We start from the raw sequence: 27,946 nt of genomic DNA, 5'->3' as shown, positions 1-27,946 counted from the left end.
CAAGACCAACCTGGATGGCAAGTGAGTGGGAAATACTACTCAGTCTTACTGCTGGCATTCATTTCTTAGCTAAAACTCACTCCAGCTGGACAGGAAACCGTGGGTTGGAACTTTGCTGTTACTTTTGATTTTTTTCTTTTCTGGAAGCATGAGAAACTCTCCATTTCTTCCAAAATAGATGAAGAGGATTCAAACTCCCTATTTAGTTTCTTTTTGGTTTCACTGATCTTTCTACCCTATTTCCTGTTTCATGATGTTTGCCCTATGACTCCTTAACTCATTTTCCCACCTCCTTTGTTGTATTCCTTCTCTATCTGTCTTTTTCAAGTTCTACATTTTCCCTCTTCTCTACCCAATTCACCACTTCCAAGGCTTTCTTTCATTTGAGGTATTAATATTTTTGCTCCAGAAAGTTAGGTCAACCTGAAAAGTTACAACATTTAGATAGAGAAAAGATAAGCAAGTTTGAGAAAGCCATCAGATACAACAGCTAGAATTCCTTAAAGTCTGATCCAGATATTATGAAGATATTGTATTGGTATAAACAATACAGTTTAGAAAAAATGCCCACAGTTTAGAAAAACTACAATCAGACTCTTTCAGGTTCATGTTTCCTTATTACTTTGGTCAGCAAAGTATGCCAAGTCAACGGCCCTGTTATTCCAAGAGCAGCAGGAGTTAATGCAATGGCAGAGCCCTATTAAGCTACCTCTGTGTGATTTGAGGCATATTGCCAGGACTCTTCACCCTCTGCCAAGCCCCCAAATCCCACCTTACTATCAATAATTGATAAGATAACAAAACAGGGAAGTTTCTCCAGAGCCTAGTGGCAAGGGAACTCACCTACGCTTCCTCTAAACCATGAGTAACTGATTCTTTAATCAAATTAGATAGTTGCTGGAGGGAGGGGCTTGGGGTTGTTAGGACTCTTTTGGTTGCAAGTGACAGAAATCCAATGTGAACTAGCAGAATTGAAGGCAGGAATGTGTTAGTTGACAAAGTTCAAGGAAGAGTTGAAGTACCAAAGTGAGAGAGAGGCAAGGATCCAGCTTTGCTTAGGAGCACTTGGTTGGAACCAGAAACACAAATCTTGGTCCCTTCTCATTTCTGCTTCTCTCTACATATCAGTACCATTTCTGCTAGGAAACAAAGACCCCAAGAGCTCTCCTGAACTTTACAACCCACCTCTGGGACCTCCATAGAGGAACTGACACTACTCTTCATCTAATTTGAAAAGTTCCCAGGGAAGGACTCTGATTGGCCCAGACTCAGTCAATGCCGACTCTGAACTAATTAGCTATGGCCACTGGGCCATACTTCAAATACACAAAACATCATGGCAGCTACACTGGAGCCGCATGATGAGAGGAAGAGGAAGAGAAGTTCTCAAAAAAATTTAGTAGGGGAAGGGGATGCTGTGTTCAGACGATAAGGATGTATTGAACAAACAGAACACTGAGTGCCTATTACACACAGACCCTGAATGATAGGAATAACAACAAACAGTACCAAAGATACCAGACCTGAAGGGCCTGGAGGCACTGATAATCTATGCCCAAGGTGGAGGGGTTGGGAGCAAGCTGTGCCTTTATCAAAATTCTATAAAACCCTATTCTTCTCCTTGGCTTCTCAGACACAGAGGTTACTAGACCCAAAACAGCAGACATATAGAACCCTGGAGCTTCCAAGCTACAAAGTCTAAGTAGTTTGAGTAACATCATCTCTTCTATATGAAATAACAGAAAATATATATTGGTCTCCACCCCCAGTTCCTGACACGGACCTCCCAAAACCCTTGTAATTTCCTACATGATAAGAGCACTAGGAGCATCTTTTGTTCTAATATTTGGTCTTTGACCCTGATTCCTGACACAGAGCTCCTAAATCCTTTGGAATTTCCTGGGTGATAGGAATGTCTTTTGTTCTAATGAGGTGACTCTTGGTGGGCTCCTGGATGGGGGTTGGTAACCAGAAAGACCAAACTATGATTAGAATGTTAGAATTTTCAGCCTCACCCCCTCTTCTCCAAAGAGGGGAGAAGGGCTGGAAATTAAGTTAATGATCAATTACGCTTATGTGATGAAGTTTCCATAAAAATCTCAGAAGTACGGGATTCAGAGAGCTTCCAGTCTGGTGAACACACCCATGAACCTGAAGGTGGCACACCCCAACTCCATGGGGACAGAAGCTCCTGTGCTCGGGACCCCTCCAGACTTCCCCCATGTGTCTTTCATCTGGCTGTTCATCTGTATCCTTTATGATATCCTTTATTATATAATAAACTGGGAAACATAAGCAAATATTTTCCTGAATTTTGTGAGCTGTTATAGGAAATGAATGAATCCACAGAGTAGGTCTTGGGAACCTTTGATCTATAGCCAAGTTGGACAGAAGCTGTGGTAATCTGGAGAACTACTACTTGTCCATGATATCTTAAGTGGGGGGCAGTCTTGTGCGACTGAGTGAGTTCTTAACCTGTGGGGTCTGCATTAACCCTAGTTAGTGTCAGAACTGAATTGTAGGACACCCAGCTGGTACCACAGAGAATTGCCTGGTGTGGGGAAAAACCCCACATCTGATATCAGAAGTGTCATAAGTGTGGTAGTGGTGTGAGAGTAAAGGAGAAACACATCGAAGTGTTTTTCCATCACACCTAAGTATCTTAGGTACCCTTAATGAAGCAAGATGACAAATACTATACCAGTGTATAATCAAATGCATGTAGTGGCCCCTTAAGAAGCAACATCTCCAGGGCTCTGGGTGGCTCAGTCAGTTGAGCGTCCAACTCTTAATTTCAGCTCGGGTATGATCTCCAGCTTTGTGGGATCGAGCCCCACATCAGGCTCTGTGCGGACAGCGTGGGCTCTGCTTAGGATTCTCTCTCCCTCTCTCTCTCCACCCCCCTGGGCTTGCTCTTTCACTCTCTCTCTCTCTCTCTCTCTCTCTCAATAAGTAAATAAAGTTTAAGAAAAGAAAGCAGCAGCACCTCCATCTCCAAGATGATACCAAAATGGGGAGCTTTAAAACAAATGTCTTCTTCAAAGTGAAGGTAAACTGCAGACATGTCAGAAACTTTTAAAACCCTACCCACCTACTAACCACCTTGCTTTTAGGGGAATTAAAACTGAAGTGTTTTCCATAATCTAGAAAATTTTAGAAGTGTAATATCATGAAAGACTTGTAACTATTGAAAGGATAAAATTGAGAATGTATGTAAAAGAACTATGTGCAAACATGAGAATTTTTACATTATTACTACTTTATTAAGAATGTGTGTTCATGGGGTGCCTGGGTGGCTCAGTCAGTTTAGCGTCCGACTTCGGCTCAGGTCATGATCTCACTGTTCCTGAGTTCGAGCCCTGTGTCAGGCTCTGAGCTGATAGCTTGGAGCCTGGAGTCTGCTTCAGATTCTGTGTCTCCCTTTCTCTCTGCCCTTCCCCTATTCATGCTCTGTCTCTCTCTGTCTCTCAAAACTGAATAAAAGTTTAAAAAAATTTTTTTTAAAAAGTGTGTTCACTCTCCTAGGCTCTTGTTTTTTAGAGTACTGTCTACCTGCCTTTCAGGAGTTAACGCTGAAGCTGGCATTAAATTCCCTTCTGTAGTGGGGGGAGGGGGAGTGGGGGGGTGTAAGATGTTTGTCAGGTTTGTATCTATGAGGAATTATGCTTGAGGTTATCATGCAGTCAAATAAACTTTTTTTCTTATGGAATACATGAAGAAAGGTCCAGAGGACTGGAGGGGCCCTGTTTTTTATTGAACAAAGTGATTTTGTTCTGAGGTTAAATCTGTATGACCCAAAGTACAGGCTGGTATGCAAAGAGTCATGCATTGATTTAAACAATAATAAATTGTGGTTCAGAATGCAGGGGAAAGTCTGTTCCCTCATGGACACTGAAGACCATACAATTTCACTGCTGTGATTTCAAAATAAACCTTGAACTTGTTAAGTTTTGGATTTGCAGCAAATGCTAGGAACTTTTAAAACGGATACTTAATCCAGACTTATCATGCTAATGAAACAACTTTTAATAAGTAGAACATAAATCATTATAAATAGCCAATAAAATTCAGAACTCAACAGTCAAACAATAAATTTTTAAATCATAAAATCTGGCAAACACCATATAGTGACTTTAGTCCATGTAATCCAGGACTCAGGGGCCTTTTAAGCAAGATGATTTAGGAATGGGCTCATCCATGCAAAATCTATGGGACCTGTGGAGGCAGGTGTAGTTTTTAAGAGGCAAAACAAGTCATAACTGTGCCTGGTATGTGGAAGTTATTCAATAATTATTTGTTGAATTAATTAGTTAATTGCTATGGAGTGGTTATGCTGGCACAATAGGTAAGATCATCACTAACTTCTACCAGTAAAAAGGGGAAATACAGTACCATTCATTCCTAGGTGGCAGGTTACCAACATGGGCTCTGGGTATGCCAAGCTAGGTACACCATGGTCTTTGCTTTCCAGAAGCCACCATGACACATAGTAGGGCACCATCAGTCCACTGTCTTATTATTATTCTTACACTGGTGGAGCAGCCTTGGATGTTATGAGCCAGTAGGCTCCTTTCATTAAGCCCCACAAAGCCCCTGTGCCCCAAGATATCTTTCTCTGGGCATCTGTTGATATCTGACAGTTCTATTGGTGGACTCACCCTCACCCTCAAATAAGGACCTAAATATGCTAGGAACGACACCCCCCAGAGAAGGTTATCTATGACAGCCTCTTCATCCCAGAAGATCCCTTTATGTCCTTGACTAAATGATAATAGCAACAACAACCCACTAACAATAAAAATAATTCCTTACATTTCCCTTGAGCTTTCCATTCAGACAGTGTGGTACTATTGTCTTGTAATAAGAGATAAGCTACCCTTAACAGATACCATCCCATACTCCCCTTGAACAATAAACAGAGAATCACTATAATAAGAATGTTTCAAATGTAAATGGAGGCCCATTAATGAAACAACAAAGAAAAAATGAGCCATGGGAAGAAAGATAAAAAAGAAATCTGGAGGCCCCAGAGCTAGTCCCTTGTGCCACCACAAAGATATTAGCATTATCTCTTAGCTTCTCAGTGCAGTAATCTCCTCTTCTAAGAAATGATGAGGTTGGGGGCGCCTGGGTGGCGCAGTCGGTTGAGCGTCCGACTTCAGCCAGGTCACGATCTCGCGGTCCGTGAGTTCGAGCCCCGCGTCAGGCTCTGGGCTGATGGCTCGGAGCCTGGAGCCTGTTTCCGATTCTGTGTCTCCCTCTCTCTCTGCCCCTCCCCCGTTCATGCTCTGTCTCTCTCTGTCCCAAAAATAAATTAAAAAAAAAAAAAAAAAAAAACGTTGAAAAAAAAAAAGAAATGATGAGGTTGGACTTTATTGTCTGCCTGGATTTTCAAGCCAGGCTGACCCTCCTGTATCCTAGGTACCTGCAAAATATAAGGCATCCATGTACCCACTCTTTTAAGCAAGGACCCTCCTTGTTTTCTTCTAGCTCAGTTCCCCTCTCTTGACTACTCCTGTGTCCCTGCTGCTCCATTGATTTGGTGGTTGGTTGTGCTCTTGACTCTCCTAAAAGGATAATGACTTTGGCTCACCCTTGAACCACTCTCTAGTTTGGGCCCTAGTTTGCTACATTAACATCCCAGTTGTGCCCACCTCATTCAGTTTCAAGTTGGGGGAAAGAAGAGAATTCAGACAATCATTTCTGAGTCCTCTTTCACTTCCAGACTCCTATGAATCCATCAGCATAACAAATTCTGAACAAATAAAGTTTTCTTTGGCCAAAATAAATCTTAGCTGTGTTTGAGCAGCATGAAGAATGGCAGGTTCATTTTCAGCAAAGAAGGCAAGGATCTTTTGGCCTTAGGTGCAGAAAGAAGTCTATCTCATTTTAGAAGGACATCTCTTTCCTTAGTTAAAATTAGTCAGTGTTGCTATCTATGAACTTCATAGGCACTCAGCTTCAATTACTTATGTACTGGGGAGAAATTGTTTCAGAATGGAAAAATAACCTTGAAAAAGTATAATAACCTTGAAAGATCTTAACACCCGACACAAAGCTGCCATTGCCCCTCATTTCTTGGAATTAAGTCACATTTATCGAGCTTCATGTCTTGTAAATGTTTATTGACATGGAGCCTTTGACAGGTATCAATCTGGCTGACAGCTTTTTCCCGTTAAATCCCAAGTTGCTTTTTGTTGCCAAGAGTTTTTAATGACAAAAATTAGGAAGTTGTGTCTACAGCAAGAGACAGACTCCTTGAGCTTGATTTCACCTTGTCCCACTTGGCCTTCTCTTATTTTTTTTTTAAAGTTTGTTTATTTATTTTGAAAGAGAGAGAGAGCAGGGGAGGGGCAAAGAGAGAGGGAAAGAGAGAGATTCCCAAGCAGGCTCCATGCTATCAGCATGGAGCCCAACGTGGAGCTCAAACTCACAAACCATGAGATCATGACCTGATTAGCCTTTCCTCAATAAAGAAGGGCAGCCATGCCAATGTCTTTTGATGAGGAATAATTCACAAACTGGGAAGAAATTGGCATTTAAGAGTTTCATGAGAAGACTCTAAAAGATCAGAGAACTAATATTTATTGAACATCTACTAAGTATGAGGCACGATTTCAATGATAATTTTAAAATTATCTCTTTAAAATTATCTTTCATTCCCATGAAAATCTTGTGAGACTGGTAATATTTCACAGATAAAAGAAGACATCTCAGAGAAATACATAAGTAGTTCAAATTCAAATAAGGGGTGGGGAGCTAGGATATTATCCCAAGTCTATAAACCAGATCTTACTTATTTCTGATGTGTGCTACAGACTTTTGACTCCAATTAAACAAAAGACATAAATACGCATGTGGGGGAAAAAATCATAGAATCATATAATTTTAGACCTTAAAGAAACATTAGAGGTCACTTAGTGACTCTAAATCTTTCATGTCATAGATAAAGAAACAGACCGGGGCCCCTGGGTGGCTCAGTCGGTTGGGCGACTGACTTCGGCTCAGGTCGTGATCTCACGGTTTGTGGGTTCGAGCCCCGCATCTGGCTCTGTGCTGACAGCTCAGAGCCTGGAGCCTGCTTCCAATTCTGTGTCTCCCTCTCTCTGTACCTCCCCTGCTTATGCTCTGTCTCTCTCTGACTCTCAAAAAATAAATAAATGTTAATAAAAAAAAAAATTTTTAAGAAACAGACCTACAGAGTTAAAGTGATTTGCCTAAATAACATGGTTCTACCTGTGCAAATTGTGGAGATCTCTCTTTATTGAAATATTAGTGATTAAGAGGCAGGCCTCTTGTAGTTAATTAAAGAAGAAATGTCCTAAGTCAGCACAAACTGTTTCATGTGTTTTCAAATAACTGAGATATTTGAAAAATAACAAAAGTTCCAGGTGGGAATTTCTAATATAACCCAAAGACATAAAGTACTATGGGCTTTAAGAAAGCTTTCCTCTCCAGGCAACAACCTCTTTGACCTTGGCCGCAGCAACTTCTTACTCAGCATATCTCTGGAGGTAAGGGAAACAAAAGCAAAAATGAACTATTGGGACCTCATGAAAAAGCTTCTGCACAGTGAAGGAAACAATCAGCAAACCTAAAAGGCAACCGACGGAATGGGAGAAGATATTTGCAAATGACATATCAGAGAAAGGGTTAGTATCCAAAATCTATAAAGAACTTATCAAACTCAACATCCAAAGAACAATCCAGTGAAGAAATGGGCAAAAGACATGAATAGACACTTTTCCAAAGAAGACATCCAGATGGCTAACAGACACTTGAAAAAATGCCCAACATCATTCATCATCAGGGAAATACAAATTAAAACCACAATGAGATACCACCTCACACCTGTCAGAATGGCTAAAATTAACAACTCTGGCAATGACAGATATTGGAGAGGATGCAGCGAAAGAAGAACCCTTTTGCACTGCTTGTGGGGATGCAAACTGGTGCAGCCACTCTGGAAAACAGTATGGAGTTTCCTCAAAAAATTGAAAATAGACTACCATATGACTCAGCAATTACATTACTAGGTATTTATCCAAGGGATACGGGTGTGCTATTTCAAAGAGACACATGCACCTCAATGTTTATAGCAGCACTATCGACAATAGCCAAAGTATGGAAAAAGCCCAAATATCCACTGACAGATGAATAAAGAAAATGTGGTGTGTGTGTGTGTGTGTGTGTGTATATATATATATATATATATATATATATATATATATATTCACATATATATGTATTTATATATATATATACGTGTATATATATATTTATACATATATATATGTATATACACACACACACAATGACATATTCCTCAGCAATCAAAAAGAATGAAATCTTGCCATTTGCAGGTAGGTGGATGGAAATAGAAGGTATTATGCTAAGCGAAATTAGTCAGAGAAAGACAAATATCATATGACTTCACTCACATGTGGAATTTAAGATACAAAACAGATGAACATAAGGGAAGAGAAGCAAAAATAATATAAAAACAGGGAGGGGGACAAAACAGAAGAGACTCTTAAATAGAACAAACTGAGGGTTGCTGGAGGGGTTGTAGGTGGGGGAATGGCTAAATAGGCAAGGGGCATTAAAAAGGACACTTGCTGGGATGAGCACTGGATTCTCATATGTTATATGTAGGGGATGAATCACTGGATTCTACTCCTGAAATCATTAATTCACTCCTGAAATCATTAATTCATATGCTAACTAACATGGATGGAGAGAAAGAAAAGAAAGAGAAGGAATGAAGGAAGGAAGGAAGCAAGGAAGGAAGGAAGGGTTCCTATCAAACCAAAGGCCTCCAAAGCCTAACTGTTTTCATCTCAGCATCCAAATTGGCTGAGCAAGTCCCCCTTCAAAATGAGGAATTCACTCCACATTGGGTCAATAGGTTAAAAGAAATGGTACGAAACAAAACAGGAAGGAAAAAAGGGGGAGAAGAAATAGAAAAGATGCATCCAATGAAACACTAGAAAACAAAATCAAGTCCACATATTTCTCCATTGGTAAAGGAACAGTTTTCCACACAAGCCCACATATATTTGCACTTCTTGACCATGGGTCAGAGATTTGAACAGACTTGTCTGCCCAGAGAGAATTCAGTCTTAATCATCAAGCAGTTAGCCAATCTCAGTTATATTTTACTGGAAAAAGCAGACATTTAATAGACCTCTCTTCCCATAATGCTAATGCTCTAGTGTAGGCAAAGATCACCCACAATTTTAAAAAGCTTAAGAAGGACATTTACGTTTTGGCTTTTATAACCTTAAACTCCAAGGTCCAGAGACTTATGTAAATAACAATACTCAGGAAAGAGAACTTATCTTTTGAATTTGGGCTTGCGCAAAGCTCAGATACAAATAGTGCCTGTGAGAGGGATAAACATGATTCATAAGGGTTGTTTCATGTGGTTAATCCTTCCAGATAGAAAGGGACTAGATTCTCCATAGATGTTTTTACCAACTTTTTCTCTTAGATCACCCAAATGGGTATAACTATTATTAAGCATCTTATTGAGTTGTCTGTCTACTAATCCTGGAGGACTATGGGCAAAAGTAGGAGTAGAAAGATGATGAAACAAAAGTTGAAAACTGTCAAGGAACATTATTTGATGCTCTTAATTTCTACGCAATTTATCGTAATACAACTTTTATTGTAAATTAACTGAAGCTTAAAAGATGAAGCCATCTCACACTTGTTTGTAATGTTGCAAACAGTAATGCTATCTGTTAATCTACTTAACGGATCCTCACTTGGACATAAACTGAAGAGACCAGCAAATGAAAAGGAAAAATCACACAATATAGACTAACAGCATCAGTCCATTGATTTACACAAGTTTTCTCAAAACTGGTTACATTGTGCAACAGCCTTCACCCCTTTGACCAATACGTGCTGATGCATTCACAATGATTAGCAACTACCTGGCTCAAAATCCTTTATTCCATTTGTACTCAATAGGAAGCAAATCACCCCCTCCTGAAGGTTAGGAGATGGTCTGGGACTTATCAGAAGATCCTTACAGGCTGGTCTCTACAGGCTGGAAGTGCTGTCAGAATGACTAATGCAGAAAGTCATGGCAACTTCAAATGTTCTCCATTTAAAATTTTCACAAAAGTTAAACAAGATAACACTGTGAAAATATTTTTTGGAAATTTTTGTTGTCATACCTAGAAATAGAATTTTTCTCATAATAATAATAATAATAATAACCAATAATGATAATTCCAGGGGTTCCTGTGTGGCTCAGTTGGCTAAGCATCTGACTCTTGATCTCAACTCAGGTCATGGTCTCAAACCTCCGTTCCTGAGTTCAAGCCCCACATTGAGCTCTGCACTGACAGCGCCGAGCCTGGTTGGGATTCTTTCTCTCCCTCTCTCTGCCCCTCCCCCTCTCACTCACACACTGTCTGTCCTTCTCTCTTAAAATAAATAAATAAACTTTAAAATAATAATAATAATTCCATCCATAGCTAGCAACCAACCTGGGTCTCACTTGCGTCTGGTTTTCATGAAGAAGTGAAAGGACATTAGGAAAAGGTTGCTTTTGTTTTAACTTAAGGTTTTTAATTTTTACCCTGAAAAGTTATTGGGTTTTTTGTTGTTGTTGTTGTTGTTGTTGTTTTTAATTTTTTTAACGTTTATTTATTTTTTTTTTAAGTTTTTTTTTTCAACGTTTTTTATTTATTTTTGGGACAGAGAGAGACAGAGCATGAACGGGGGAGGGGCAGAGAGAGAGGGAGACACAGAATCGGAAGCAGGCTCCAGGCTCCGAGCCATCAGCCCAGAGCCTGACGCGGGGCTCGAACTCATGGAACGTGAGATCGTGACCTGAGCTGAAGTCGGACGCTTAACCGACTGCGCCACCCAGGCGCCCCTAACGTTTATTTATTTTTGAGGCAGAGAGAGACAGAGCATGAATGGGGGAGGGTCAGAGAGAGAGGGAGACACAGAATCGGAAGCAGGCTCCAGGCTCTGAGCCATCAGCCCAGAGCCTGACGCGGGGCTCGAACTCAGGGACCGTGAGATCGTGACCTGAGCTGAAGTCGGACGCTTAACCGACCGACCCACCCAGGCGCCCCTGAAAAGTTATTGTTTATGTATGCCAGGGTTTCTCCAATTCAGTCCTACTGACATCTAGGGTTGGATAATTCTTTGTCATAGGGGCTGTTCTGTGCATTGTAAGATGTGTAGCAGCATCCCTGATTTCTATCTTCTAGATTTCAGGAGCACCCCCTCCAAATCCCTCCCCAACAGTTATGACAACTAAAAATGTCTTCAGACATTGCCAAATATCTCCCCATTGAGAACCAACAAATGTAAGAGTTTGGCCCAGGGAATCCTGTTTCATATAAGTATGTTCTGCCACAAAGTAATATGGCTGTCAAACCAGGAAATGGAGGCAGAGAGGAGCCATCAGTAGCCATTGCCTATCTCAGGGCACTGGTCGGGCAGCTTTGCTTACAGTCCAGCGATGATGGGTCCAGAGCTTACACCACCACTGCAATGGCCCTTTTGGGAACCTGACTGTTTATTTACCAAAGGCTGGCCAAGAAAAGTCAAACTTTCATTTGAAAAATCACAAGCTCCTTAGCCACATTCAGTCTTTCTAAACCTCTGCAGCTGAGGAAAAAAGACTACCTTACTGCTTTCAATCACATCAGCCCTACTAGGTGAATGCTGTGCCAACTGCATTACCCTCTAATTGAAAAAATATATATTAATAATAATTAGAAAAATCGTGGCATTGAGAAATACACTGCCAAAAGGAGATACCTTCATTAAAAATTCTAGATATCCAAGTTTGCAAAAACTTGTGGGCCAGAGGCAAGAAATTTGCCATTTTTTTTTTTTTTTTTTTTTTGGTCAAAAGGAAATTCCTTTTAAGGACAAAATAAGGTAAACAGGTCCCAGAAGTTCCTTTATCTTAGGTTGATGTCATTAAGATATAAAGTATTCATCACCAAGGATAGGTCAAGAAGGAATCTCTGCCCCTCATGTAGAGTTCTCAAGCAACTCAGACTAACCAGTCTCAGCCAGTCCAGGTTCTAAAGAAGAACCACTTTGCTGGGACACTGGCGTTTGTTGGGCATACTTGCCTTGGCAGAGTTTTCTGGTTGCCTATCCAGTATCCATCCTCCCTTTTACTAATCCAGTTTTGTATGATATGACAAGATACCTAACATTAAAAAAGAAATAGGGAGGAGATTTTTCCCAGCCTCTCTTGCAGACGAAGTGGCTGTTTGACACAGGTTAGGCGAATGAGAGATACTAGAAAATTATTAGGTGAGGCTTCCAGGAAATCTCCTTAACGTAGAGGCAGACTAAATTATCCATGCCTTTCCCTTTGCTCTTGCTTCTTGGAACACACACACCATACAGAGATAGAATAGCCATCTCATGGCCATGAAGCAACAAGCTCATGCTAAGAATGGCTGAGGAGAAAGACAGAAGGAAATTTGGTTCCTAGTGGAACCTCTCTCTACCAATGTTGGTGTATTAGTTTCCTAGGGCTGCTGTAATAAATTATAAACTCAGCAGCTTAAAACAACATAGATGTATTCTTTCACAGTTCTGGAGACTAGAAATTGGAAATCAGGTAGGACTGTACACACTTTGGGGGCTGTAGGAAATAATCTGTTCTTTGCTTCTTTCAGTTTCTGGTGGCTGTCCCTGGGCTTGTGGCCACATCCTTCCCATCTCCACCTCTGTAGTCACACTGCTGCCTCCTCTTCTGTCTGACTTATCTCCCTGTGTTTCATTCTTACAAGGACACCTGTCATTGGATTTAGGTCCACCTGAGTAATGCAGGATGATCTCAAGATACTTACTGATATCTGCAAAGATCCTTTTTCCAAATAAGGTTAACATTCAGTTTCCAGGAGTTTGGATGCTTCACACATCTACTGTTGGGCCACCACTGGGAAGCCACCACTGGGGGGCCAGCCACTACACCTGGATTGCCTATCTCAAGACTTCTCATTTATCCTCCCCTCTCAAAAAAAAAAAAAAAAAAAAAAAAAAGTCCTTATTAGCTTAAGCCACTGTTTTCCAGGAATTCTATAACCTACAGCCAAATTCTCCCTAACTAATAGATTGCTTAACTCAGTGAGGACGTTAGGAGGATTTCAGAGATGGATCCTGATTATAGTTTAAATGCTGAGATTCTGAATCTTTGCATTGGCACTTTTGCATAGAAGAGCAAGATCCCCTTTAGAGCACTAGTCCACTTCTCCATGTATGACCCCAGAATATCAGAATCCCCTAGGGTGCTTGTTTTAAATTCTGGTTCCTTGCCTTTGAAATGGTTGGATGAATCAGAATCTTTGGGAATCTACATCTTTAACAAGTCTTCATGAAGGCTTTTATGTCCACTGAAGTTTGAGAACCACTGCAGTCGTTCCTGCCTTTTACAATGCTTCTCTGTATATTGACTTTAGTTTGAACGATTAGCCTTTATCACTTAGGGTGGATTGTCTATCTCAAGTTCTATTGATTTTGTACTTAAACCTCCTTGTGCCCCCTTAACTAACTAAATCCGTGTTTTCTTAACAATGAAAAAAATTATCTTTTTATATTGAGTCTTTACAGATTTCAAAAGCTACCTGAAAAACCCAGCCCAGACTTCTATTGTGGATGCTATGTAAAAATGTGTTCACCTTTCTTAGCTACAAATTGCACAGCCAAAACATGGTATCACAAAAGAGAACCACCAATATGGCAGCACCAATATGACAGGATTTTTGTTTCAACAGAAGGGCACCATGCGTCCTGAAGTACATGAAAAACAGAACTTCCCTCAGTCAGATTCATGACTCCGTTGGGATTAGTCAAATCCCTGGTTTGTGAGGGAGTTTAATGTACATTCCTTTGTCCCTAACTTCTTAAATTCTTGCTTTTTGACTTCCCTCCGGGGAGCATGTGTGTCATCTGGGATCAGGCGACAATTCCAAAGTGTGGCTCCAGACCATCCAATCACTGGTTCTAAGTCCTTCCTTAAGCCCCTGCAGTTTTGTCATTCACAAGGAAGCCTGTTCCCCCTCATCATTTATAGAAAAGGAAGGAGAAACAATTATCTGAGGATTCAGGCTTTGAGCTGGGTTTTGAACTTCTCAAGCATCACCAATACAAGAGTCAGAGGTTGAGCTCTGAATCGCTAGGTTTCCCACTCAAAATTCAGGCTGCTGGTGACAGAAGAAACATAAAACTGGAAGTCAAGTGGCTGCACTTACAGCAAACTGACTGCACAGAAAAAGCTTTGTGCCAAGGAGACGCTGATCTGAATCACATTAAAGGTCAAAGAAAAGGATTGTTTTATTTCCTAGGAACTGAACCACCAGAACCACACCCCCCTCACTCAAATCCTTTCCAAATCTCTTAAACTCAGCTAGAAGCCAGCCCCAGATGGGGGGAAGGGGCGGTGAGATTCTTCTGGCTTTAAAAGTGTGCTGTGTCACATTAACTGCTTCCCTGCTAAGAACCTTTGCAGTCTCCAGAGCTGAAACCCATGTGTGCTGTTCAAGGCGCCCAAATGAACATTTGTACATTTGTTTCCCAATGTGTGCTGGGATTGTTCCTCTGCCAGGCCTCCCCACCCATCAGGGGACCTGCAAACCTACAGCAGAGAAACCACCACACCTACTGATGTTTCAAATATTGGCACCAGTTGAGAGGACATGAGGCCGCCTTCCATGGGGCTCCACGCAGGCTCCTCCTCTGGTTGTCTGGTTTCTGTTTAGAGGGCACAGAGGGGGTTAACTCACTTTGGTCTCCCCACGCTGCTTCAGTATGCTTACAAAGTGCTGCCAGAGAAACAAAGCTCCATTCCCTTCCCAGTTGCGCTGGGCTCTGTGTTGAGACTGTGTTTAGCTCTAAACTTGGGCACATTTATCTATCAGAATCCTTTTCAGAAGACAACAAATGCCACCCCATCCTGAGTAATTTTTTCCATCTCTTAATCCCGGTGGCATTTCACATCTGTATCCTCCATATGGCCTTTAGTGTAGGCCTGTATCCTCTATATGGCTTTTCGTATCAAGATATACGTCTATTCTCCTCTCTGCTGTAAGTTCCTAGAAGGCATGTGGTATAATCTTAAACGTTGTTAGTGAGAAATTATCTTTAACTGAATTAATGAAATCTTAAAGCATCATGTGTTTTCCATTTGGAGGCTATCAGAAGAAGTTGTTACTGTGTGGGAAAGGAATGGATCAATTTTACACTTTAGGCCAAAGCAGACTTGACCCCAAACTTCCCCTGAGTGAGTCAGACAGAGACACAATGGTGGCCCCTTCCCCTACCTACATTCAAAAATAAACTTTGAGGACTAGATCTCTTATGAAAAGATGGGCTGTCCCTGTAACTAACACCAAACTTCTAATGGTATGAATTAGAAAGGATATGCAATGGCATTGGAGTAACTTTATTATGTTTAACAACAGCATATGTGATGGGAGATTTAGCTTTAGTGCAGTTGCCTCCCTATTCAGAGGCAGAAAATGAGGATAAATAGGAAAATATTGGTTAGATAACTAAGGATAATAGAATCTTGGAATAAAATACCCAGTTGTCAGTAGGATATAATTACGCCCATAAGTGAATTTCTTTGAGGTTACTTGCTCCTCTGAGATTAGATTGTAGCTATGCCAAAGTCTCATTTTTCATGGCTCAGTCCCTGGGCCCTCCCCATCAGTAAAGGAAATTAAGGTCAAATGGCTTTTTTAAAAAACCATTTATCCCTAGTTTCTAGGTTGCTCATTTAATAAGAACTTATTGAATGCTAAGTATGGATGTAATGCAATCAATGTGAGGCACCTGTGGTAGCTTGTCTCCAAAGATGCCCTTCCAACCATGCCTCCTGGTATTTACTCCCCTGGGTAGTCCCCTCCTCTGTAAACAGGGCTCTCACTTTTGAGAACTCTGTGACTCCCTTCTGATCAATAGAATGTGGCTACAGTGATACTACATGATTTCTAAGACTATGCCACAAGAAGCCTTGCAGCTTCTAAGTTGATCTCTTTGGAGTACTTGCTCTGGGAGAAGGTAGCCCCACATAAGAAGTTCAAATGCCATAAGACTGCCATGATTTGAGAAAGCCCAAGGTTGCCATGTGAAAAAGCCACAAAAGAGAGGGAGAGAAAGAAAGGTAGAGGATAGAGAGCCCAGAGAGCCCCTACCTGCTCCAGCTATCTCATACGAGGAGTCAGACATGTGAGACAAAAAGCCATCTTGGGTGCCCAATCCAGTCGAGCTTTCAGATGACTCTAGTCTCTAACACCATGTGACTACAACTTCAAGAGAGACCTCAAGCAACAATAGCCTAGCTAACACACACACACACACACACACACACACACACACACACACATGAAACGTGAGAGATAGTAATAAATTAGTATTGTAAACCTCTGAGTTTCAAGAAGATCTGTTACATAGTAATAGATAATCAAACCAGTTCCAAAGAAATATTTTCTTTTTATTGAAAGCCAAAGAACTGGCCTTTGAAGAACTTGGATTATAAGGGAAACAACAACACACCCACAGAAAGCAACATAAATACCCTACAACATAACTCATCTGCAAATATGAAAACAATCTTTTCCAACTAAGGAACTGCTTCAGGAGGCCTGCAAGTGGGTTTGTGAAGAAAGTGGCACCAGCCTTGCCAAGGAGAGTAGCCAAACTAATCCTGGCAGTCAGTGAGGGGGACAGCTGTCACATCCTCAAAAAAAGTAAAGACAGAGCCTAGAAACATGATGAATTGTAAAGCAGAAAAGTGAGCAGAGAAAAACTGGCAAAACACATTGTAAAATATTCAAATGCTCACATTAAAAATACAAGCAAAAGAAATACAAATTAAAGCAAGACATTATTTTTCAACCATCAGATTGGCAAAGATCTTTTTAAAACGATAATACTCGGGCTTGCAGGGTTCAGTGATACCCTAGTGCCCTTTTGGCCAGAGTATATTGGAAATGAATCTAATCTTTCTGCAGAGCTATTGCATCAAAGGCTTTAAAATAATCATACCTTTGGCCTGTTACTGAGTTTCTAGAAATTTAACCAGAGGAAATTATTAGCCATTTATACAAAAATTATTGTGTGTTCTTTTATAGATTTACTTATAATAGCATGAATTAAATATAACCCAAATGTCCAATAATAAGGAAAATGTTAACACTGTAATGATATAACTACTGGTGATATTCAAAATATTTAACAACTGGTATGACACAGGCACCAACCAATTATAACTACAACCAACACACCAACCAATCAAAACCAATAGACTAACCAATCATAACAGATGCACCAACCAATTAGTAACCAACCATGTTACCTAACGGCTGGATATCAGCCTAGGGTTCTTCCATTTAATTGAAAATCATACAACTTTTAAAAACCATGTTTAATGATATCACAGTGTAAAGTTAAGCGAGAAAAAAAGAGAATAGACCTCATTATATACACACATACAAATGTACGCATAGAAAAAGGAAGGAAAATACGAAATATAGTGGTTGTCTTGAATGGTGAGATAATCAGTCTCGACTGGTGGCATTTTGGGTGAGTCATTTGCTTCCTGTCCTTGTGCTTTTCAGTGCTTCTCAAATCATCCATGATAAACAGGGACTATTTTCATAAGTTATCAGAAAAAAGTCACATTCATAAAGGAAGAGATTAAGTAATCAGAGAGCTGTGGTTGGTTGAAGTGTATGAAGCTGGAGTTAGAGTGATTAGCAGAAATGGAGGGAGGTTCTATTTGGGAATGGAGTGTGGGAAACAATAGTAACTTCAGGATGAGAGTGGAGAAATCATGAACAGAAGGAATTCTAAGTGCTTGAACAAGGCAATCACAAGAGGAAACCGGTGCTAGATGCAGGTAATTCTAACTGCGAGGAGGAAGTCTGGTGGAGAGAGGAGAGAAAATGAGAAGCACTAACGGGCTTCTGCAATATCCCTGGCAGCTAAGTCAACATGTACGTGAGTTCACCTCCATGGTTTAGGTTTCTTCCACCTTGTCAGGATTTTGACTTTTGCCAAACACTTCTGCTCTGGTCATGCATCTTGAACAACTCAACATCTATCTGGTCAACAAATGAGGCTTTGGTATCTTCTCCCAGTTAAGTATCTTTGTAGAAGGGGGAACACAGAAAAAAAGTAGAACACTAATACCAAAAAAAAAATCCAAAAAAACAAAAAACCAAAGTCAGAATTTTCATTTACCCCATGGCAAAAGAGTTTTGGATGAGGCAAGATTTGGCTCAGATATCTAAAGGCATCCCTCCCTCTTAACTTTTTATTTGGAAACAATTTCAAACTTACAGAAAAATTGTAAAACTAAGAATAGAAAAAAGTACCCTTCACCCAAATTCACCTATTAACATTTTACCCATTTGTTTTATCATTTGTTCTCTTTCTCTTTCCCTTTCTCCCTTCTCTCTCATATACATATGTAAAAATATATATGCAAAACATATATGTAATTTGTAATTACTTAAAAATAAGTTGTGTATATCATGTGTATTTTTCAAAATTAAGATATTCTATGTAGCCATACTACAGTTGTCTATCAACTTCAGCAATTTTTTTTATTCAAAAAAATTTTAGTGTTAATTTATTTATGTTCAGACACATGTGAGCAGGGGAGGGGCAGAGACAGGGAGAAAGAGAATCCCAAGCAGGTTCTGTGCTGTCAGCACAGAGCCCTATGCGGGACTCAATCTCACAAACCGTGAGATCATGACCTGATGATGCTATAATTTTATATGATCTATTGCCCATATTCCAAATTTTCCAGTTGATTGCATCGTGTCTTTTGTAACACTGCTCTCCTCTTAGACCAGCCTAGAATCAGGTATTGCATTTAGTTGCTATGTCTCTTTAGTCTCCTTTTATATGCAGCTAATTTGTAGGATTAATTTATGCTACACACACACACACACACACACACACACACACACACACAGAGGCATACCTTCTCCATTTAGACATCAGTTTCATTTGAATTACACACTTTCCAAATTAGTTTTGCCAGGAGATTGCCCTCAATGGCACTCATCCTGTCTGACCTCTCTTACACGGTACTGCCAGGCAACACAGAATCTGTTTGAGTGGTAGGTATAGTTATGTTCTCCCCAAACATTTTTCCCCCTTAGCCTTAAAAGGACTCATGGCTAGAAACTTTGTTGCAAATCAACATGAAGTGGTGACCATTTACTTTAAGAGAACATATTCTTCAATGCCTGACTGGGGAACAGTGGTACAGATTCTTTTGTGGTGGTGAATTACCAAATCACTTCACTGCCTGAAAATATTTTCCAATCCCCTCCTCCACCTGTCTCCTTCTGAAGTACCATGACCTTTGGACAGCCAGCCTGACAGAGAGAGCCCATTCCTCTTCAATTACTTTGATAAATGTAAGAGCAGAGATGGCTGCAGTTGATAGGCACAACCTAAACAAAGGCTCCAGTTGAGAACTTCTGATGGCTACAGTTTACATCTGAGCCTAGCAGACAGGTATTAATCCCTATAAATGCTGTAGCCAAACCATATGGGTGGGGGAAACTTGACCACTACAGTGAAATCACAGACACACTGCAAACTGAAAGACTACACCTCTCCCAATGTCACGGTTTATTTGCACGCAATCCCAGCCAAATCAATATCGCCATCTTCATCAAGAGGGAATTACAGGCTTCGGCAGAGAGGTAACATTGTTAGTAATTACATTCAAGCCGTTTTTAGACCTAAGCACTGCACTCTGAGCTGAAATGTTTAAACAGATATAAGGGAGAAAAAAAAAAAAAAAAAACATGGCGAGAGCTTGAGGGCTGTTTGTGCCCAGAGTGGTGATTCAGAAGTCATTGTGTTCATGTTCAAACTTTAGAATGGAAGTGCCAGACCAGGAATCTAAGGATCAAGGAGAGAAAACAGCAGTGGCATTGTGGATGTGAATAACATGAGTAGAGCGTGTTGTAATCTTCATTGTAACCAGCCAGACTTTTTTTCTTTTAATCAAAATACACCATCTCTGTGCATCTTTTAAGGGGAAAATTCCTGGCATGGTTCCCATGTAAGGCATAGTGGGTTTACAGCTTGCCAGAGACACAATGTGGGAAGAGGACCCCTCTGGCTGGCTGTGACATGTTCTTGTGAGCCCAGGGCACCGCACCCTGCCCGGGCCTTCCAAGTAGCAAGTAGAAATTAAGGGAGGTGGGGGTGGTGGGGCAGCAGATCCAACAACATTCATTTGTACTTAAAGTTTTGTATTGTAAATTCTTTTCATCCATTTTCCACCCCATCCCACCCCCAATTTGTATTCCAGTTCTTGAGAAAGAGGACTTGCTTAAATTGAGAAAGTCTGAAATGGTGTTTGTGGATAAGGAAATGTGCTTTTTCAAGTTCAAATGCGGTTGGCATCAAAGCAGGAGAGGTGCAGTGGAAGAGACATGCTTTAAAGAAGAAAAAGGACTTATAATTAACTCTAAAATAGCATCTTGAGCCAGGCTGGCCTCAGCTGGAAAGGGCTTTGTTTACAATATGCAAAGGACTTCTTCTAAAGGCACTAGAAAATTTTATCCTGGAGGAGGTAAACTTCTTGATATCTTACCTTTTCTACTCACTTGGTTATCCTCCCTCCCACTTTTTTCCTGATATATGTCAAGAAAAGGTCAACTTTAACTCCTATCGGGAATGATCACATATTTCAAATTAATCTATTTTCACTGGTTAAATACTGCCCCACACACATGGTTTTACCATCATAATTATTGTATAATGGTGCTTTATTAATAGGCTCCCATGGGAACAAAGTCAGCCAGGTCATTGAGAGGATGATGACGTAGGGACCCTCAGGACTGGCTTGGTGGCAACAGCAGTGAGACGCAGAATGTTCCCTGTGTGCCCCTGATTCTGGACATGTCTGTGGGGCCAGAGCTCAGCCCAGCTCGACACAGAGCTACTTTTGCAGGCTGGTGCATCCCGGGTGTGGTGTGGGTGTGCTTAGAGTCCCCTTGGCACAGGGCTATCTGAAAAAGGAAAGAATGTCCTTTGCCAGTCACCCTCTCCTCTGCAAAACAGAGCCTTAGTCCACCTTGCCTAGAAGGAAGAGGGTGGAGTCAGAGGCTCTGAGCTCTGGGGCACAGGCATATGCATCTCACGGTACTTCACACCATTATAAATTTCCACCAGTGAAAGGGGTTATTAAATGTGGCCAACCCCCCCCCCTCCGTAGGATTCCATTACCCTGCATCTGGCATTCATTGGCCTTTCCCTCTGAGGAACGCCCACCCCGTATATCCCATCACCAAACACTGCCAACTTTACACCTCAGAATTGGACACCTGCTTTTTCTGTTTCTCCCATTCCCAATATACTGCTCATCACCTGCCCATTCATCTGACCACTGAAAGACTGCTTAGCTATATTCTTGCCTCTGGCCACTAACTTCTAGTATGACCTTCACACTGTCACTAGAGAGACAGACAGATGGGTGAGTGGCTAGAGAGAGAGAGAAGGATTGAGAGAGTCATGTCACCCTATGACCCAAAACCTTTCCGTGGTATATTATTAGTCCACTCGGGCTCCTAAAATAAAATACCACAGATTGAGTAGCTTAAACAACTGAAATGTATACTCTCACAGTTCTGACGGCTAAAAGTCTAAGATCAAGGTGTCAGCAGGTTTGATTTCTTCTGAGGCCTCCCTCCTTGGCTTGCAGATGGCCACATTCTTGCTATGTCCTCACATGGTCACCCCTCAGTCTGTAGGTACCACATGTCTGGCATCCTCACAAGGGCATCTGTCACGCTAGGTTAAGGTTGACCCTAATAATCCCATTTTAAGTACCTCTTTAAAGACTGTATCTCCCAATACACTCCTACTCATACGAACAGGTAAGGGGACAATTCAGCTCATACACGATAGAACATGACCGATAGAATATGGTGGATGTGATGTTCTATTTCTAGGCCCAAACTTTAAAAAGCTGGGAGCTGCCTCTTCCTGTCTCTGCAAACTTGTTGTTGGAACCCAAGAGTCATGCTCTGAAGAAGCTCAGGCCATGTGGAGGTACCATGTGTAGGTGTTCTGGCTAATGGCCCCTGCTAAAGTCCTAGCAACCACAAGGTAAGTGGGTGAGATGTTTTCAATTTCCATTTCAACTCCAATGCCAGCCACCTGCTGACTGCAACCACATGAAAAACCCTGGATGAGAATCTCTAGCTGAGCCCGGTTGTTCCTAGAACCATGAGAGTTACTAAAGTAATGGCTCAATTTCAAATCACTAAGTTTTGTGATGATGTCTTATGAAACAGCTACTTTTGTGTGAAGTCTTCCAATTACAGCATTGACAAATACAAATTTAGAACACAAAACACTGCTTCAGCCAAATTCTACACTTCCGTGGGCTGCCAGATGTTCTGCATTTTTTTTTTAATTTTTTAAAGTTTATTTATTTATTTTGAGAGAGAGAAAGAGAATGAGTGAGGGAGGGGCAGAGACAGAGGGAGAGAGAGGATTCCAAGTGGACTCCTCCACGCTGAGCACAGAGCCTGACTCAGGGCACATTCTCACAATCGTGAGGTCATGACCTGAGCCAATACCAAGAGTCATCTGCCCAACCAACTGAGCCACCCAGGTGCCCCCAGAAGTTCTGTTTATAACTTCTGTATGTTCTAGCAATACCCAAACACTTGGAGTGTCTACCAGCACCTTGCTTGTTCATACCTCTGTGCCTTTGCAAATGCTATTCCCTCAATCCAAGCATTCCAGCTGCTTAGTTTCCCTCAGAGAAGACCTTGTTAACTTTGGGGGAATAAATGAACAGGTGACCATATAATCAAGGACTGACTATACCGGGATCACTTCCTGTCTTCCTTGATTCTCCCTTGAATCCTTGTCTTACGCCCTTTCACTAAGGTAGGCAGACTTGGCTCTGTCCTTGCCACTTGCAACACAATGGCCTTGACATGTTATATACTTTTTATTTTCCACCTTCCCTCACCCGGGGGATGTTTAGTGGCCTCTTTCCTGTGGACGGCTTCCTTATTCTCTTCCTTCATCTTTCCTCGGGCAATTCTGTTGTTTATCCACTTTTCCCTTTAATGGCTTTCAGTTATTCAAGGAAGATTGTCAAGTGCCACAAGGTCACCAGGAAACGCACTCTGCAGTCCAGAGGGCACAGAGATGGGCACAGCACACGCAGTCACTGAAGAGCCCACCATGCTCTCACTGCACCTTCCAGCAACGGGAACACCCCTAACTTAATGCTAAAAGCCCACCTGCAATCAGAGATGACCTGTGGATACACAGGTCTATGGCAGTCCAGATCGAATCCTTTCTTTTTCACAAGTAGTAAATCGTAAGGAAAACCTCTTTTCACAGTGGTAAATGCTTGTCTGCCTCTCTTTTTGCTTCATCCCAGCAGCTTAGTGACACTCAACTTATTTCTTTGTCCTTAGAGTGAAAAAAAAAATTTTTTTTTTGATCTTGCAACTCAAGTGGTAGCTAGATGTCTCTTAAATATTTGCCCTGCATCTAGTGTCTCTGCCACCCCAGCTCCTTCCACATAACATGGTAGATTTCATCTTTTTTAAATGCCACCTAAAAACTATCATCAGAGGCTATCCATATACCCAGAAGCAGCTCCAAGCGCCATGGCTGGAAGTCAAAGGCGTCTAAGGCCTGGCCCCAACCAATTTCTGCCCCCTCCTCTCCTGTAACTCCCTGCATGAACCCCGGCTCCAGTCAGACACAATCCCTCATTGTTCCTCAGGACACTGGGATGCCTCCCCCAGCTCAATAGTTCTTCTCCTACTTTCCTTCCTCCACCTACCAACCCCACACTTGCTACAGATGCCCTTCAACCTCTCATGATCTTTTCTCCAAAATCTTGGAGAAACCCAAACGTCTCTGCACCCAGATGATACAGGCTCTACAAACTGAGATACATCCCTCACCTTGTCCTCTCTCTGCATGCACATTCCACATATCCAGAGAGAGCTAGCCTTTCAAAGGCAGAAGTCATGTTTTGTAAAACTTTATATCCCGAGGACCTGGCATGACTCCCCATGGTAGATGCTCTGTACATGTCCGACATTCAGACCTGTGTATGCATAAATTGTTTGCTTTTGTTATTGATTAGACACAACCCAACTGACAGTTATACATCTTTGGACGGTGACCTTGACTTTCCTTCTGACCCTGTAATAATGTGTAAAACTTAGCAGGATTTACTGGGTACTCACTAATTAAATAATTGATTAGGGGCTCTACACTGTAAACACCACCTACAGAAATGTGAAATCCTGTCTCTAAAACAAACTTGCTTACCTCCAAACCATGACACTCGATACTCCTGGGAAGTCACCAAAACAGTATCTGAGAACAAGGCTATAGGCACCAAAAAGGGAATCAATATGATTATTGATCTTATTATTATTTTTTATCTCGCAGGACCCTGGGATTAGTATCCATGCTGAGACATGCAAGTAGCAGGCCAATAAGTGTCTGACTTTAAATATATAAAAACTAACCTAGGAAACAAGTCAATAGGCTTAACTCAGAAAGCATTCAGCTAAGGGGAGTTCAGCTCACTTCTCACTTCTTTAGAATGACTAGATTCTAAAGACACTGATGAATGCCAATGAAAAGAAAAGGGGTATAAGCTTCAAGTAAATAGGGCCATGTTGGCAAATCTATATGCAGTTAATATAAGGATTAAAAGTTAATAAGCATCCTGGATTCTGGTTAGATTTTAAATGGAGCTTAATAAGACTATTAGGACAGAAAAATCTGACCAAGAATTGGCAAGTTGAGGTAGAACTTTCTAAATCATTTTTTTTAACGCTAAATAGGGTGCTTTACAGCTATTCATGCCCCAACAAATACAAACAACATATTATGACTTTTACTTAAATGACAATGACCAGACACACTTAAGTATTTCCACTGAAGACTCCACATTTTGTGGATGATTAAAAGCAAGGTCAGGAAGCATTAAGTAACTGATTCAGTCACAGAGGCATCCTAACCCAAAGGTCAGCAGCCTTCCCCTGCACCCACTGCTCCTAATTCAAAAAGAATGGGACCTCTGGAGAGAAAGCGTTCAAAGATAAAGTGTCTGCAGTGCGTGACTCTTAAATGGACAATACTAAATTATTTAGCATACATTTGTACTTATGAAAAATTGGAGTTCTTTTTTTTTTTAATGTTTTTATTTAGTTTTGAGAGAATGCAAGCAGGGGAAGGGCAGAGAGGGGGGGACAGAGGATCCAAAGCAGGCTCTGCGCTGACAGCAGCCAGCCAAAGAGGGGCTAGAATTCACAAACTGTGAGATCCTGACCTGAGCTCAAGTCTGACACTCAACTGACTGAGCCACCCAGGTGCCCCTGAAAAATTGGAGTTCTTAAGTTGACTTCCTGGACCAATGAGGGCAAACTGGATTCTCCCCAGGAGCTAATCTGATCAATTGTCTTAAGCCCAATGTTGACAGTTTCCAAGAATACCTCTGGGTTTGATGGGAAAAGTAAATCAACAGATAGTGATGTCTGTCACAGGCGAGGAGAGTTGTGTGTTAGTAGTATCCATGCCACATATTTACCATTCCTGATTTAGACACTTAGATGTTGATTTTGTCGTGGATTTCCTCTGTTTCTGACTGGGACTCAGATCCAGTCCTCCCAGCATAAAAAATAGCTGTTTGGACAGGTCAGCTGTAATAGGGGAGCTGTGAAACACCTTGTTTCAGGTAGAACCATCCCATTGGAAGGCTGAATCAGTGTCTCTGAATTATTTGCTTTGTAATATATCTCAGGGGAAAATGCACAGACTATGAAGATTCTAACCTTCCTCAAAGAAAAGCACATGGTTCATCTTATTAACAACTGGTACCTCACAGTGAGAAGAGTGTTGTTTGCAAACTGCCATGCGTGAGATAATATCACATTTTAAAATATTAACTGATTTTTTCCTCCCATTATTTATCCCTTTTCTTTTCTCGGTCCGTCACCCCCTACTCCCACTTCAACCTGTGAGAATCTGTTTTCAATGGAAGGATTGGACAAGACAATGAAACTAAAATAGCCAGTCACACACTCGGACACATTTTTATTTATCCATTCTGCAGTCCTTGGACATGTATGTAATTTCTACTTTGTGTCCATGATGCATACTGTTACTGTGAACATTCAGGTACAAATTTTTGTATGAAGATATGTTTTCATTTCTCTTAATGAAGCAATTCCTCGCTTGTATCTGTTTCTTTTATCAGAGAAGTCAAAGGCTTGCCAATATGCTTCCTCTTTTTTCACTGGCCAGAGTTCACTTGAATGATCACCTTTGTCTAATGAGACTGGAAAAGACTGATAAATGTTCCTGGTTTATTTTACTATGGGAGTTGAGAAAGGGAAGAAAGGAATTGGGGATGACCACTGGATCATCCAACTAACAATGTGCTTCCAATGGAGATGTGCCTGCTGAATATCTCCACTTGTGTGCCAGGCACCTCAAAATCACCATACCCAACTCTCAACTCATCATCTTCACCCTCCTAGCAAGCCTGGTCCTTCTCCACACCAGGCTTGTCTTCCTTGACTCCTTTCTTTCCCTCACCCCTGGACCTAATCGATCTCCAAGTCCTATTTTACCCCCATGCATGTCTCAAATCAGTTCTCTTCCTTCCATCTTCTCCACACTATTTAAGAAACCTTCATCTCCTCCCTGCACTGACACAATAGCTTCCACCCTCTCCTCCTTCCAACCCACTCTCCTCACTGTGCCCAGAACCATAGTTTCAAAATGCAAATTGACTCATGATGCTGTGATACTTTAAAACTCTCAAAGGCTTCTCACTGTAAAAGCAACGAAAGCTTAAACTCCGTCAAGTCCCTTTATGATGTTGCCTTCCCCAGACCTTTGCACATGCTATTCTTTCTGGCTTAAATATTTCCCCCCTATTCTTTTGTCTAATTAATTCCTACTTGTCCTTCAAAGCTCAGCGCAAGCATCCTTCACTCTAAAAATCTTCCCTGATTCACCAAACAAGGGAAGTCCTCTTTATATGTTCTAACAACAGGTATTTTGCCTTCACCCATTTGACATACACAATTAACTCAGTACAGAATTGTGTGTTTAGCATCTGTCTTCCTTGCATGAAAGTAAGTTCCATGGGTCAGGGAAGCATTGTCTTGCTCTCTACCCCTTCTCCCACGCCTAGCACAATACCTCGTATATGGAAGGCTCTTGTGTAGCTATTGAATATATAACAAGATTAAATGAGCTCATGAATAAATGGAAAGTGTTCAGGGCCAATCACTAACACAAAGAAAGCCAGTAAAGGAACTCTGCATCTGAGGAGCAGAAGAGGAAAAGAAGATTAAAGAGATTTGTTTTCCTTCAGAAAGTACAATAATGTTCTTGTGGACAAAACTGTTAAGCAATAATAGCCTTTGGGTGCCTGATTACTAAAGCATTCAACGATATTTGTTCAGATATTATTTTCTGATGCTTTCTTTTCTCAAGTTCAAGTCTCTTGAAGGCTAGGACAATTTTCTTTTTTTTTTTTTTTTTAATGTTTGTTTACTTTGAGAGAGATAGAGAAAATGAGTGGGGGAGGGGGAGAAAGAGAGGGAGAGAGAGAATCCCAAGCAGGCTCCACACTGTCAGCACAGAGCCCACTGTGGGGCTCCATCTCACGAACTGTGAGATCTTGACCTGAGCCAAAATCAAGAGTCCAACACTTAACTGACCAAGTCACCCAGATGCCCCAAAGGCTAGGATACTTTCTGCCAAATATCTGAAGAGTACTAGTGTGGAGCCAGGTGCAGCTCCTAGACAGACACCTAATAAATACTTTGAGTTTAATGGAATCTGGTTATCACTAAACTGTAGCACTACTGACTTCTGGTCTCCAAAAATGTTGTAAGGA

At 41.2% G+C, this 27,946-nt stretch overlaps 2 long non-coding RNA genes across 2 annotated transcripts in view; one reads left to right on the top strand and one right to left on the bottom strand.

The window, feature by feature from the left end:
* LOC131517284 (uncharacterized) overlaps nucleotides 1–27,946 on the bottom strand; it is a 282,203-nt gene that overhangs the window by 231,130 nt on the left and 23,127 nt on the right. The gene's annotated exons all lie outside the window — the stretch shown is intronic.
* On the top strand, nucleotides 22,568–23,394 carry LOC131517285 (uncharacterized). Its single transcript, XR_009264497.1, has 2 exons — nucleotides 22,568–22,938; nucleotides 23,135–23,394. It is a non-coding gene; the product is annotated as an uncharacterized LOC131517285 (long non-coding RNA).

Source organism: Neofelis nebulosa, chromosome 7 (genome assembly GCF_028018385.1).
Source record: "Neofelis nebulosa isolate mNeoNeb1 chromosome 7, mNeoNeb1.pri, whole genome shotgun sequence".
Lineage (NCBI taxonomy): Eukaryota > Metazoa > Chordata > Mammalia > Carnivora > Felidae > Neofelis > Neofelis nebulosa.
Note: the sequence above shows the minus strand (reverse complement) of the source record. Positions and strands in the feature narration are given on the sequence as shown.